Source organism: Theropithecus gelada, chromosome 6 (assembly GCF_003255815.1).
Source record: "Theropithecus gelada isolate Dixy chromosome 6, Tgel_1.0, whole genome shotgun sequence".
Lineage (NCBI taxonomy): Eukaryota > Metazoa > Chordata > Mammalia > Primates > Cercopithecidae > Theropithecus > Theropithecus gelada.
Genome location: NC_037673.1, coordinates 84969434 through 84981726, shown reverse-complemented (window position 1 = coordinate 84981726; position 12293 = coordinate 84969434).

Sequence of the window (12293 nt, the reverse complement as noted above, 5' to 3'; positions counted from 1 at the left end):
ATAGGAAATCACAAGAGTATTGATTGGGGAAGTGATAAATGTCCATGAAATCTTCACAATTTATATTCAGAGATTGCAGTAAAGACAGGCGTAAGAAATTATAAAAGTATTAATTTTGAGAACTAATAAATGTCCATGAAATCTTCACAATTTATGTTCTTCTGCCATGGCTTCAGCCGGTCTCTCCGTTTTGGGTCCCTGACTTCCCACAACATTTTCTTAAAAAAATAAGAGTGTTTCTTGATTTCAATCAAAGGGTCATGTGCATTAGTGAAAGTTAGGGCTAGAATTCAGCCCTTAAATTTTTTGGAAAAAGTGTTTTTTCACAGTAATCCATTTTCAGTTTAAGATGTTTTCAAAAAGAGAGAAGCAGCCAAGCACAAACTTCTACTAATATATTAATAGATTGAAGTAAACATGTATTTATGACACATATGTTTTTAAAACATAGGTGAGCTTCTTTTTCAAAAGCATTCTTTTTTTTCAATATGTGGTGACTAAATTCTGTCAATAGAAATTTATATTCAGCTTTCTCATGGTTGTGACTGCGCAAGATCTGTGTATGAATGTATCATGATATATTTAATCATACCTTAGTGGATGGACATTTAAGTTGCTTTTGATTGTTTTGCTATTCTAAACAATAATGACATAAACCATACCTGACAAAATGTCTTTGTGTAGTTTGCTTACCTTCTGATATAAAGAAGTAGTTTTTTTGTTTGTTTGTTTTTTGTTTTGAGACAGAGTCTCACTTTGTTGCCCAGGCTAGAGTACAGTGGTATGATCTCGGCTCACTGCAACCTCCACCTCCCAGGATCAAGCGATTCTCCTGCCTCGGTCTCCTGAATAGCTGGGACTACAGGCACACACCACCGTGTCCAGTTAATTTTTGTATTTTTAGTAGAGACAGGGTTTCACCATGTTGGCCAGGATGGTCTCTATCTCCTGACCTTGTGATCCACCCACGTTGGCCTCCCAAAGTGCTGGGGTTACAGGCATGAGCCACCATACCCGGCCTTGAGAAATAGTTTGTATACCTAAAAGAAAGTATTTTAAAAGTAGTGGATTTGATTATATGAAACCTAGTTTGTAATACATGTAATAATAAACCAAATAGAACAGAAAGTGTAAAGTTTGGAAAATATTTGCAAGACATACTTAGTCACAATTGATCAAGCCAGCCTGGCAGTGTTTGACTTCCTCGCTTACTAGCTCTGTGACCTGAGGAAAGTTATGTACTCTTTCTGTGCTTCAGTTTCCTCATCTGTAAAAATGGGGATAATGATAGTACCTACCTGTAACGGTAATTATGTGGAATAAATATAAGGTGGCCTGAACCGCACTTGACATCTAGGAATGGGTATATAAAAGTTTATTAATAGATGTATCAACAAAAGGTAACTTCCTAAATATATCAAGAGTTTAAAGGTCAGTAGGATTAACACTAATAAACTGAGCAAAATCAAACTAAGCAGTATAACAAAATAGCCAAACAAGAAACAAACAAATAGCTAATTTATAAGGACATTGGACATGTCTAATTTTTTTTTAAAAAATCTGACAGTTAAATCCATAAAATACATGTTGTCCTATCTAATTAACAAATATCAAATACAGTGAAAATAACCAATACTAAGATCCACTACACTGGGATAGCAATGTGAATTTGATGAACACACTTTGAAAATAATTTGAACAAATGTATTATTAAGAGCCTCAAATAAATGTTCACCCTTTGAATGTGTAATTCTATTTCTGACAATATACCTCAGGATATAATCGAAAATGTGTGCAAAGCCTATACCACAAAGATTTTTATTGACATGATGATACATGTAACATGGAGCAAAAACAGCAAAGTGGTTAACAGACTGATATTGAGAATGAGATGAAGCCTGTGTTCAAATTCTAACTCCACTACAAAACACATTTAACATTTTTTTTTTCTGCACGGGTGGACAGAATCTTTGCCCTGTTGCCCAGACTGGAGTACACTGGCATAATCTTGGCTCACTGCAACCTCCACCTCTGGGTTTAAGCGATTCTCCGGCCTCAGCCTCTGGAGTAGCTGGGATTAAAGGCGCGTGCAAGCATACCCTGCCAATTTTTGTGTTAACAATAGAGATGGGTGTTCACTATGTTGGCCAGGCTGGTCTCAAACTCCTGACCTCAAGTGATCCGCCCACCTCGGCCTCACAAAGTGCTGGAATTACAGGTGTGAGCCACCACGCCTGGCCTGTTTAACTTCCATTAAACTCTTTCACTGGAAATTAAATGTAATAACTGGCCTAACAAATTTGTTGTAAAAAGTACACAATGTTTAGCACAGAACAAACTCTCTCTAGAATTAATTGCAATTACTATTATTAATAATAGCCCCACATTTTAGATAACTGAAATGGTTGTAGACATATATATTACCATATTTTAAAAAATTTAAAGGCAAAATAAAGGATGTCATGAACATTCTAATGGATATAATGGTTAATTGAAAAATGAGTTTTGAAAGCAAATATATTGTATCAAATTAACTATACTGTATAAACTTAACTATCTAAAAATTTATATATAGGAGGAAAATAACACCAAATGTAGTTATTTCTATATAGTAGAATGAAAATTTTATTTTTATTGTCTCTATATAAATATATATACATTTCTGCAATTTCTAAATGTTATACAGTATATATTTGGTACTCTTACATACCAAAAACAAGTATTTGTACAAATAAAACAAATCCCTAGGCAAATTTGTCTTTATAGTTACAATGATATACAAATAAAAATATAGCAAATATCATTTATTTGGGTAAGAATCTGTTTTTTCCTCTTATTCTAACATCTTCCTATCATGAAATATTTATTATGTATTCCCAGGCACTTAGCACTTGCTAGAGGCGAGCCTGAATAAGTCCCTATCCTCACGGTGTTGACAACAAGAGATTATCTCATCAATAACATCCATGAAGGTATAAGAGATGTACACATGTTTGTGATGACTCACAAATAAATTCAAAATGACAGTAAATATTTCAGAGTGGATCATTATGCCCATTAGTGTACACAGATGAAATTCATTAAAAGTTTCACATTTAGAAGTAACAGACTGGAAACTAACATTTTCCCCAAGAAAATAAAATACCCAAACTTTTCAGTTACTATAAAGTTTTAGTTATGTAGTTCAGAAGTCTACATATTAGGTAGAACAACAAATTTTACTAATTGTCAGTGAATAAAAAATGACAAATTAATATTTTCCACAAAATGAGAAGGATCACCACCTCCATCTGTGTTATCTGAAAACCTCCTTTCTTCACATGGTTTTACTTGTGAAGTCAGCTGGAATGTGCTAAGCAATGCCTAAACTAGTTGATTATTTCAAGTCTTACTAGTTATTGGCCAACATCATCCCAGAGTATCAGTTACAGCATGAAATTTAATATAACACGAAATTTTTCCATCCTCAAAAGAAGTTTTAAAAAGCCAAGTGAAAGGAAAGATCTGAATTGTATTCTGGAACAAAGTTGTATGCTCCATCACTCCCTGCAGTCTCGGTGAGGGTAGGGTCATGTTGCTTTCGTTTCATGCTCTATTCTCTGTGTGCCTAGCACATAGTGGACTTCACTTCAGAAACTGCTAAAAAAAAGCATGAGAAAATTGCATTATAATGAGACTTTAAAGTATAAAATTAATAATACCAGTAATATTAACTTCCCAATTAAAATATGAATGACTATGAAAGTATATAGATGCATTAGAGGCCTAACATATCCTACCACTTTCAGGATCTGATAAAGAGGATTCTGGAGTCTTAATTTTGTCACTCCTCATCATTGTGTGCGTAGGACATACAATGTGTTTGTAGGACATACACAGTCCTATAATCCCGTAGGGTGAGAGAAGGGAGTTACTCTTTGGATGTGAGGAGTCAGGGCAATAGTTGTTTGTCGCAATAATAGATAATAGATAAATAAATACATAATGTTTAATTGAAAAATGAGTTTTGAAAGCAAATATATTGTATAAACTGAACTATGTAAAAGTTTACATACAGGAGGGAAATAACATCAAATATCAGATAAATGTTTATGGAAGTAGGGTTTTGGCATTTAAAATTCTTTCAAATTCAGTATTTCAAATACATAATACATGTTCTTTATAGGTTGGAAAGTGTGTAAATTAGAGAAATGAGAACCTACTCCATTCTCCAGTACCCACGGGCAGCTACTTGGACAATTTGATGAATTCCCTCTCCATTTTTAAGCATTCCCCCAGCACAGAAACAGAAACACACATAACCATGCATAACTATACTATTCTTCATATTAAAGAGATCTCAGGAAACCACCTGCCACTTTGTGATTCAGTTTCTTCCTTCATAAATTCCTTATGTCATATTCAGAAGAGGTTGAAACATTTATATTAACTTTCTGCTTTTTTCTACCTCTCCTAACAGATGCACAAGCTATGCTTCTCATTTGATTAGCAGCTAGAAGTCATACGTAATCCCCAAAATGGAAGTAACCATGATTTACAATGTTTTATAGCAGTTCTCCCCCATTCTAGATAAGGGTTATCTATTATCTTTAAAATGGGAAAAATAACTCCAAAGTTTTATTATGAGACTTAAATAAATTGATACATGTGAAGGAATTAGAGCCATGATAAGCATATAGTGTGAATTCAGCAAATATTAACTATTATTATTGTTGCTATTGTCCTTCACATGGACTCTGTGATTATTTTAGAAAGGACTAATGCAAAGAAGGAAGGAAAAATGAGGGCCACATCAACAGCAACCAAAAGAAACATAGCAAAACAAAAGAGCTGTGCTTCTTCCACCGTATTTTATCGGAGTATAAAGGAAAATTGATTACATACCGGCATCAAGAAACAAGCCCTAATTGTGCGTATGCATGGAAAGATTGGGCTGTAAGACTACACAGTATTTTTAAATATTATGTAAATGCAACATAACAAATTATCATAATAAATATTGTAAAACCTCTCAGGATAATTCTCTCTCATGTTCATTGTGTAACCGAAGTTAATATTTGCTATTCAACTGAAGAGTAAAATAAATAACTTCATGGAATTTGTAGTATCTTAATTAATCTAATTTCATCCATAAAATATATGAGTCAACTTGGCAAGGATCAAATGCAATTTTATTTATCAATTTAAAATTTAAAAATCCAGTTGACTATTTTTAAATTATATAAGAGTAAAAAGAACAAAAAAAGAATTATTGCTTTCAAAGGCATCCTTTCTGCTTTTCCTACTCAAAAATGGCTCTGATTAAAATTTTTAGCTTTGGCAAGCAGTTATCCAAAAATATGATCAAATGATAAATAGATGAGAGATTCATGACTAAAACTCAGCTTACTGCTGTGCTTTCTAAGTAATATTTTTCAACCAAATTTGAGTAATTATTTTTACAATGCAGACTGATGTGACTAATATTTGAGTAGTCTATTAAAAACACAAAGTGAAGGAAATGCTCATATTTCAGGGATCCAGTAGACAAAGAAAAATTTACAATTAAATTTCTTGAAATTTATTCTATTTAACACACTGTCATAGGTGGGTTTCCCAGAAAGCGGAATCAAAGGCAGAGGTGGAGGATATTTATTAAGGAGAACTCTTGAGATCAATAACTGTGAAAGAGAAAGAAAGAAGCAGAGAGAAGTTTAATTGCATCACAGACCCAAGGTCAGCCTTCTCAATAGGAGCTCTGGAGCTGAAATGGCCCTTCAGTGTTCCCTCATGTGGGCAAAAATGGCCAAGTCTTTATACACACACCCTCATCAGTCATGGATGTTGGCTTTCCACGACTGATCTTGGATGAGGTGACTGCCTTGCTGAGGCAATTTCTAGAAGAGTGTGACAGCTAAAGGTTACCTGTCAATAGCATACCCAGTATCTGGACAAGAGTACTTCTCTGGAAGTTGGCCTGGGTAAAACTTCATGATCTGGGCAAAATGCCCACCACATACTCTGTGAAGTTTATGCAGATAAGTAGCACAATTTCAGAGGAAACCTTTAAAGGACGTTTTATGACCTTTTCCCCCAACTCCTCTCTCCTACTTGATCTCATCAAATTACTTTGTAATTGTCCTGGATACCAAACTTCCGCATCACCTCCTGCAAGAAGCCTTCACCACACAACCTGACGTGGGCACACTATTACTCTTACTTATTTATTTCTTTATAATTTTGGGGGGTACATAGTAGGTATATATATTTATGGAATACATGAGATGTTTTCATACAGGAATGCAATGTGAAATTAACACATCATGGAGGTATGAGATATCCATCCCTTCAGGCATTTATCCTTTGATTTGCAAACAATCCAATTACACTCTTTAAATTGTTTTAAAATGTACAATTAAGTTATTATTGACTGAAATTTAGCTTTAGAATTGTCTTTTAATGTGTCAGTTTTCCTTATCAGAGAACTCCTTTAAAGTAGGGATTGTGACTTGATCTTTATATTCTATTGTCTACCACAGAGTCTGCATTATAATGGTCACTCACTTGAATATCTAGTGATGAGTGAATGAGGTTTTCTTACATCTGTTAGCCCCTTCATCTTAATCCCTCCTAATCATTCCTATATAACAGAATTAATACCCATTCCCATATAGAAGAGTTAATTCTTCTTCTCACAATTTATAAACTCTGTTTTTTGCTTTTTTTTTTTTTTTTTTTTAAAGACTGCCTTGATTGTCAGTGTATCACTAGGGCCTGGCTTAAACCATAGTCCTTAAACAGATGAATATTGACTTAACAGCTCTGGATGGGACAATAAATGTAGTCTGTATACATGAACTACATGATCTGAAGATTCATCATACTACTAAAGGCTTCAATAAATCTCAGAAAAATTGACATCGCAATTTTAATATTAAGTATTAAAATAAAGCATTTTATTACTTTAAAACATATGTCATGAATTATACCAATTCAATATTTTTATTGATTTATCTGTAGAAATGTCTGCATTCCTATTTCATCATCACAGACAAAGCCTACACCCATATAGACAACAGACATTTTTGGATAGCCTGATAGTTGTATGGTTTAAATGCAATATATCACTCAATCTTAATAACTGTGTGAAGTGTGTATTATTTTCATCTCCATTTGTAGATGAAAAATCAGGCTTCAGTGATTTTAGAAAGTTATCCATGCCTATATCTAATGAGTGGCAACACTAGGATTCAAACTGATTTATCAAATTTCAGAAAAATACATTTTTACTACCATAGCCAACTACCAGTACTTTGGAAATATACAGATATTTAGACTTGTTTATTATATTTATATGCACATTTTTTATCCTTAGATTTTTACATAAATTATGGCTTAAAAATTTAATTAAAAACCTGATAAATACATGTTGTGAGAAAGACAAGTTGCACATTGCATTTTCCAAAGACAGCTGAAACTCCTGTACCACATCTTACAGGCTCCTCTGCAATATGACCTTGCCACTCCCTGGTCAAGTTGTGGAGTCTCTCTCCTGAATCTGTGCTGGGCTTAGTGGCTTCCTGAAATCAATAAAATGAGGCTGGAAGGATGCCATATGAATTTTGAAGCCAGGTCAGAAGGAGCCTTGCAGCCTCTTCCTTGGTCTCATGGACAGATCACCCTCTGGATATTTCCTTTCCAGCTACTCCCTTTTAGATCTCATACATCATTTTTAATTTTAATTTTGTAGATTCAGGAGGTACATGTGCAGGTTTGTCACATGGATATATTGCATGATAGTGAGGCCTGGGCTTCTAGTGTACCCATTACCTAAATAGTAAACATTATACCCAGTAGGTAATTTTTCAACCTTCACCTCCCTCCTACACTCCCCTCTTTTGAAATACTCAGTGTCTATTATTCCACCCACTATGTCCATGTGTATGCACTGTTTAGCTCTCACTTATAGGTGAGAACATGTGATATTTGACTTTCTATTTCTGAGTTATTTCACTTAAGACAATGACCTTCAGTTTCAACCGTGTTGTTGCAAAAGACATGATTTTATTCTTGTTATGGCTGAAGAGTATTCCTTGGGGTTTATATACTACATTTTCTTCATCCAGTCATATGTCGATGAACACTTAGATGATTCCTTGACTTTGCTGTCATAGTGCTGGTGTCTTTTTGATATAATGATTTCCTTTGGATAGATACATGGTAGTGGAATTGCTGGGTGGAATGGTAGTTCAATTTTTAGTTCTTTGAGAAATCTCCATACTGTTTTCTATGAGGGTTGTACTAATTTACATTCCTACCAACAGTGTATAAGCATTCCCTTTTCTACACATCCTCACCAACATCTGTGGCTTTTTAACTTTTTAATAATAGCCATTCTAACTGGTGTGAGATGGTATCTCATTGTGGTTTTGATTTTCATTTCTCTGAAGATTAGTGATGTGGGGCATTTTTTCATGATTGTTTGGCCACCTGTATGTCTTCTTTTGAGAAGTGTCTGTCCATTTCCTTTGCCCACTTTTAAATGGGGTTGCTTTTTTCTTTTTGAGTTGTTTTCAGTTTATTGTGGATTCCGGATTTTAGTCCTGTGTCAGATGCATAGTTTGCAAGTATTTTTTTCCCATTTTGTAATTTGTCTGTTTACTCTATTGATTATTACTATTATTATTTGCTGTGCAGAAGCTCTTTAATTAAGTCCCATTTGTCTATTTATCTTTTTGTTGCATTTGCTTTTGAGGTCTTGATCATAAAATCTTTGCTTATGCCAGAGTCTGAAACAGTTTTCCTATAAGATTTTTATAGTTTCAGGTGTTGCATGTAAGTCTTTATTAATCTTGAGTTAATTTTGTATATGGTAAAAGACAGGGGTCCAGTTTCATTTTTCTGCATCTGGCCATTTAATTGTTTCAGTACCATTTATGAATAGAGTGTCCTTTCCCCACTGCATATTTTTGTTGACTTTTTGAAAATCAGTTGGTTGTGGGTAGCCACACTTCATTTTTTGAAAGTCTCAAACTACACGGAGAGGTCACAAGCTGTACTCTATTGACAGTAAAAGCTGAGCTCAGATTTGAAGGTATTCCAACCAGACAACATTTATGTGAGTGAACATGCTTCCAGCTCATTTCACACCCCAACAACACTGGTAATCTCCATCACTTGAGTTTCCTCAATTAATGCTCCAGACATAGAGCATGATAATAGAATAAACCATATCCACTCTTCCTTGTTCTAACCCATGGATTGTTTGAGCATAATAAAATGGCTCTTGTTTTATTATAGTGAAATTTGGGTGATTTGATTTTATTTTTTTACAGAGCAGATATCAGACATCTTAGAACTAGGAGGTTTACCTTCTATTACTCTAGCCTTAGTGAAATACCTGATTCTACCTGCCTAAGAACAAATGGTAAAAGTACAAGTTCTGAAATATTTCACAAAACACTATTTTAATGCATATTTACTATCACACAAGTCTGATTCGTGAATACATAAATTCCAAAATTATTTAAATTAATAATGGAAGATGAGACACAATGATTAAGTAAGTCAAATTACTGTATCAGATGTTGATAGAGTTGAATAATCTCTCCATTTCCCACTTCAGCTCCTCAGAATGGGAGATTTAACAACTTTAGGATATTTATCATTCTTGATAACTACCTACCCAGCTAGTGCCTTTTACTGCTTTGTAGATATGGCAATGCAGACACAAAATGTATGAAACTTGATTTAAATCAGATTTATGACAATGTAAACAGTAGTACTTGACTTAACTGCTACTGTTTAAATAAAATCTAAATAATATATGATGAGCACAAGCAGACTTTCTAGTCAATTAACTGTTACTAGAAAGAGGAAAATTCTTCTCATCATTATTTCTCTATTTGCTCTATCATTTTTTCCTATCATATAGATGGTCCCTAAGTAAATCTAGTCATAGACAATGTAGCCAAGTAGATAAAAGTTATAGGTTACAATCTCTAGCTTCTGATGTCTTTCTTGTGGGTGAAATATCAATAGATTTTGCTTCTGTTTTTGTTCAAATTGATGTAGTAGAATAAATGTATTGAATGCTGAGGAAAAGGGAAGCTAAGACTCCTAGGACTAATTTTTGACAATCCAAACCTTCATATATACCATTCTCTGAAATATATTTGTCCATAATTATTTTCAGTGTTATCAACATGTAAGGATTGTGATTTTTTTGTCTACATTTGCTGAATACTTGAATTTTGTCTTTCCTTCCACACCCAGAATGTATTATATACATGTGTGTGAATGCATATATGTGAATAATTGTGCAAGCCACATCTTATGGTAGGTAATTAATTTATCGTTATTTTTAGAATTTTACAAAAAATATTGCAATAAATATTAAAAATCAGAACTGAAAATATCACAAACATATTAATATTAAGGTTTATTTGTATTATTCTTTATAAAGTGAATTAAGCATTTGTTAATGTCAACATTTTTGTTATTATTTAATTGCCTAGCTCAGTGCAAAAGGACAGGTTAAATATATATTTCTTCAAATGGTGAACTAATCATTATTTAAATGGCATTTACTTTTATTTAATATGGCTTCTTGGTTCTCAAATAAGGCTAAAATGAAAATGAAATTCTTGATCCATCCACTGCTTTTTTTTTTTTTTTTTTTTTTTTGGTGCAAAAAAGTCATATTAATAAGAACCTTAAACTGATAGGAAATATGTCAAGCCCTGGATGTAGTTAACATTCAAATTAAAAGGACAATTTGGCAATTGATCTGTCATCAGAAAAGAGAGAGTGAGAGAGAAAGAGAGAGAGAGAAAGAAAAGGCAGGAGAAAACCCAGGGCCTGGAAACAAATTTGTCTCTTAAATGCTCACTTTCAAGCGTGTCTGGTTTCTAGTGCAGTTTGTTTCAGAAGGGATCAATTTTTTCCCCTTTTCCCTGTTCTACTTTTGCACTGGTATTGTCTGAATCCCAGAGTGAGCAGCAATACATCATCTTGCTTCAACATCTGCTAGAGCCCCCTCTCCTCCTAATCTGCCCAGATCCCCAAAGCCTTTTCCACCTGCTATAGCGCCAAATGCTCATTATAGCATACAGCTATGCCCTTCATTGTCCTTTCTCCCAGATCCTCAAGGTTAACGTGGAACAATGACTATTATTAAGTGGGGGCTTCAGGAATATAAAAGCAGACTGGGCAAGGAGAGAGGGGGTGGGGCAGTGGAAGCATTGGGTAGCATGCCAGGAGAGCTGGCAGGAAAGAGCTGCTAGAAAGCTGTGGCCAATTTTCCAGTTGAAACATGAGTCACTGAACAGAGATGCCCTAGACATAAATAGCTTCCCTGTTCATTGCCCAGGACAAGCAGAGACCACACCCTTCAGTGGTTTTGTGTCAGAGTACTTTTGGGTATGGCTTTGAGCAACTAGCACAGGAAGGGAGATAAAAATGGCCAATTTGAGAAGGCTGGCAAGTCTAGAAGTTGTGTTTACTGCTTGGCCAACTGTAAACTGTAAGCAATTGGAAGTTGTTCTGCGTCTTTTTTTGCTACAAATCACCAACCTGTTCCTTCTATTTGCATCATCACACCAACCACCAATGGAAAATCTGAGGCACATTAGCGTAGACTGCTTAGAAAACAATGAAATTCAGAATCTCTCTGACTGTCTGTATTCATTTAGATTATCATAGAATCTGAATTATTTTTAAAGGAATCTAATGATTGGGGGAGGCAGCTTTACTTTAGATTTCCTGTCTTTGGCAGCTGTGTACCTCACTCCCAGATGCCATAGTTGGTGCAATTTCCTTTTAGTTTTGTAGGAGATATTTAAAGAAGTTAAACACTGTTTCCTCAGTGACATTCATAGGGATGATCTAGATAAACCACATGAATGTCAGCTGGCCTCTAGCAGAATTGGCCAGCTCTGTCCTGGACATCCTTTCCTGTTAATGGACCCTTGGACAATGTCTCCAGTAGGATCAAGTTGCTCCCTGTTGCTCTTCATCTCCTGGAAGTAGTATAAAACTGCAGGTTCCCTCTAAGGCCACCTAGTAAAATTTTACTTGCTTCCACCATCCAGAACCCCAAGGAGGTGTGTTAACCATCCTATAGCCACACAATGTGCTGATCTAAATAAAACACAGGCCATCCAGCTCAATCAGTGTTCTAGCCAACACACTAGAGGGGCTGAACAAGATCTCATTAGTAAAACCAGTTAGGTGTAAAACAACCTGGGTTAGATAAAGTCAGAGTTTGTTTACTTACTCCACTAATGACAACACACCTAAACTGTCAGACTTAA